Below are 4,055 nucleotides of genomic sequence, written 5' to 3'. Positions count from 1 at the left end.
CAAGGATTTACAAGCTATATTTAACAATAGAATAACAGTTAAGCACTGTGATGGAATGAAAGTAGAATTTTTGGTACTAGTGAAAGTGCAATATCAAAAGGTATGAAATAGTATAACCAAGCTATTTTTAATAGAATAACAGTTAAGCACACTGATGGAATGAAAGTAGAATTAACTGGTACTAGTTAAAAGTGCAATATCAAATATCAGAGGTATGAAATAGGATTTACAAACTATAATAGAATCAGTTAAGCACTGACGGAATGAAATAAGCCAATACTAAAGTCACGGTAAGTAGAATATTTGCTACCAGATAATGTGCAAATATCAAGTATTAGATGTATAATCTAGGATTTATAAGCTATATTTAAAAATAGAATAGTTAAGCACTGTAACAATGAAATAAGCAGCAAATTGTATATTAAATAATTGAGATCTTTGGTATCAAAGAATGTGCAGGATAATGTAAAGTTTTACATTCAACTTAAACATGACAATAAGTGGGAACAAATGCAATTAACAGCAGAAAATCTGGCTGTTGAGAACACAGTCAATCACAATGTCTGGAGTGGTTGGGGTCTGGTTTTCCTCGACCTCCAGAATGAGGCAGTGCAAATTGGCACATCTTCAGTGATTCCTCGTGTGCCTGTATAAAAAGACAAACCATCCCATATTCATCCAAGGAGCTGCCCTGAAGGCAGGGTCATGAGAGGAAAAAAAAAAAAACATCCCATATTCATCCAAGGAGCTGCCCTGAAGGCAGGGTCACGAGATGGGGAAAAATAAAAAAAAAACAGCAATTTCTAGTGAAGAGTGTGGATTGAGTGAGTTTAGTCTGACACTTTTAGCAGGGGTGTCGGTAGTCAGCCTAGGTTTGAGGGGTCGGCTGTGGGTCCCTCTCAGCTGTGCGGCGCTTTTTCCACCTTCACGGTCAGCTGCTCCTTTCAGGTAACGCGTAACGCTAACCTGGATCGCCTCATCAGTGGCATCCTGGGTTGCCGAAGTTCTTCCGGATGGCTCCTGTAGAAAATAAAGATCTGTCATTCCATTTGATTGGCATAAGGTCATACACATCTACTTAAATATAAAAAAAATAGCCAACTTACTTTGAACAATGGTCTTCAGGAACATGTCTCTAAAACATGCTTTTTCCCCTGCACCAGTCCAGGTTGTGTTAATGGAAAGGCGATTAGAGAAGATACTCTCAAGCATTCGCCACACAGTTGTCTTGAGGTCCCTCCCACACTTGATTGCCAAAAACCGAAGCTGAAAGAAAAAAAAAAAAAAGGGTTACAAATTACATTTCTCTGAAGCTTCTCATAAATTTAAAATGTGACCGGCTGTGGATTCAGACTGTAGAATATGCAGTGTACAATCTTAATTTTAGATAACCCTATGGCGTTATACATATATACATCAACAACCTATATACATCATTGTTTTGTTAGAAAAAAAACACACAAGTTATACTTAGTCTTTCTAGATGTAAAGCTTTGGCTAACTACTGTATGTAGTTAATAACATTTCTACATGTAATGTTACTAGCAACATTGCTTAACCTCAGTGTGTACTGTAAGGAGGGCAAAACAGCACGTGTTAGCTAACACTTTCTAGCCACTCTAGCTACTGGACTAGCAGCATACTGCAAGAACAATGGTGACTAACTTAGATATTTTAAAAACAATGTAAACATAATATTGCGTTACACAAAAAGGAAACATGTACTTACTTAAACGATGGTAGTCGATGACTTTGCTAACTGTAGGCTGTTGAAACTAGTACTGAGTCTGACTGTAACTCGTGATTGAATGGCAAACTTCTTCTTCTTTCTTTTTTTTTTTTTTTGTTTTTATGGCGGTTGGCAAACCAACTTAACGGTGCATTACCGCCACCGACTGGGCTGGAGTGTGAATCAAGAGATATTGGAACTTAGCTTAAAAAAAAAAAAAAAAAAAAATTAAATCCTTTTGTCTAAGTCTATGTCTCTCAGATACTTAATAACAAAGTGATAAATGTTACTAGATGTTTTCCCTAATAAACCTTGCATTGTGAAATTATTCTGATTGATCATGAATGGCAAACTGAACCGAATGTGCTCTAGTCATATTGTTACGGAGGGGCCTGCCTCGGTGGGTCCAGTGCGTCATCGAGCCACCGTTTTAGCCCCGCCCAAAAGAATCCTGAACACAGCACTGGTGCAAAACTGTTTAACGGTTTAACTACACAATTCAGTACTTCACAGTCCACAGTGCAATGTGTTTTAGCAATACATTTTTACCATGTATAGTGTGTTTGGATTATTTAATTTTTATTGCCTTTACAGGGACTTTCACACTTTCTTAAACATTAGTACAGGTCGTAATTGCAAATGAATCCCTTACCTGTAAAAGGTAAAATAACAAAAAAAAAAAAAAAAAAAAATCGAGGTTGGAAAAAAATTACAGACAAACTGAAATTTCTAAGCAACTGTGAAACCAGGGAGAAAGCTTTTTCATTGAGTTTATCCTTCACGCCAAAACGGGGACAGATGTCTTTCACTGTTCACTGATAGTCAGGCATTGGTGAAAAGTCTAACTTCATCAATTTATTCTGCTAAATTTTTCATACCCTGTATTAAATATCTATTTTTAAACCTAATCAGAATCAGAAAGATATTTATTGCCAAGTAAGTTTTACAAAAAGGAATTATTCTTGGTTTATTGGTGCATGTCTCAATGTGCATCAATCAAAGAAATATAAACAATTTTCACCTAAGTGCATAAATAATTCAATATATTTTACATATATTACTGTATAATCGCTTCAGAGTTTCAAAGTAATTTAAATGTCATTTCCTAAACCTTACCTTATCATGGAATCAAGAGTCAAGAATCTGTTATAAACCCTAATGGCTTTGGAGCAAAAATAATAATAGCCAAATGGCTGGTCGATTTTGAGAGTCAAGCTGTGACTGTATTTCAAAGCGCTTGCCGTCGTCATGTCGATTGCCGCCGACGTCGGTCGAATTGCCGCCGGCCGCAGGTCGAATTGCCGCGAGGCAACCGCCAGAGAAATGACGCTGGCGCCCGCCGCCTGATCGCCGGTGGCATCTCGCAAGAAATGGGCGTGACGAATTCGGCGGCAAACGCTGGATCACCGCCAGTGGGACGCACCTATAGCCGACAGCTTGGGGACAGCGGCAAAAAGAAGCCGTGCGGACATTTTTTGCTATCTGGGTCTCTGCACCAGAAAATCAGAGAGACTTCTGGGTTGATTTATTTCAATCAGGATGGCAAGGAGACTTGATAAGTATCACTATGGTAACTGCCTAGCAACCACATGGGGTTACCTTAGCAACCGAGTAACAAATCACATATCTCTGCATCAGAAAAACGTAGAGACATCCGGATTGACTTATTTCAATCAGGATGGCAAGGACACTTCATTAGTATCACTAAGGTAACTGCCTAGCAACCAGATGGGGTTACCCTAGCAACCGAGTAACAAATCAAATATCTCTGCACCAGAAAATCATGAGACTTCTGGGTTGATTTATTTCAATCAGGATGTCAATGAGACTTGATAAGTATCACTATGGTAACTGTCTAGCAACCACATTGGGTTACCCTAGCAACCGAGTAACAAATCACATATCTCTGGACCAGAAAATCGTAGAGACTTCTGGGTTGGTTTATTTCAATCAGGATGTCAAGAACACTTGATAAGTATCACTATGGTGACTGCCTAACAACCAGATGGGGTTACCCTAGCAACCGAGTAACAAATCACATATCTCTGCAACAGAAAATCGTAGAGACTTCTGGGTTGATTTATTTCAATCAGGATGGCAAGAAGACTTGATAAGTATCACTATGGTAACTGCCTAGCAACCATATGGGGTTACCCTAGCAACCGAGTAACAAATCACATATCTCTGCAACAGAACAACATAAAGACTTCTGGCTTTGTTCATGGGACTCAGGGTAGCAAGGATCAATCAATCAATCAATCAATCATCTATCTATCTATCTATCTGAGGGTCAATATCTATCTATCTATCTATCTGTCTCTCTGTT

At 38.5% G+C, this 4,055-nt stretch overlaps 1 long non-coding RNA gene across 1 annotated transcript; it reads right to left on the bottom strand.

Annotated features, from left to right (window-relative positions):
* Positions 1-1,003: 1,003 nt before the first annotated feature.
* Positions 1,004-1,831, bottom strand: LOC127641583 (uncharacterized). Its single transcript, XR_007970191.1, has 3 exons — positions 1,730-1,831; positions 1,107-1,266; positions 1,004-1,020 (listed from the first exon to the last, which is right to left on the bottom strand). It is a non-coding gene; the product is annotated as an uncharacterized LOC127641583 (long non-coding RNA).
* Positions 1,832-4,055: the final 2,224 nt, after the last annotated feature.

The sequence above is a fragment of the Xyrauchen texanus genome, unplaced genomic scaffold (assembly GCF_025860055.1).
Source record: "Xyrauchen texanus isolate HMW12.3.18 unplaced genomic scaffold, RBS_HiC_50CHRs HiC_scaffold_1106, whole genome shotgun sequence".
Classification (NCBI taxonomy): domain Eukaryota; kingdom Metazoa; phylum Chordata; class Actinopteri; order Cypriniformes; family Catostomidae; genus Xyrauchen; species Xyrauchen texanus.
Note: the sequence above shows the minus strand (reverse complement) of the source record. Positions and strands in the feature narration are given on the sequence as shown.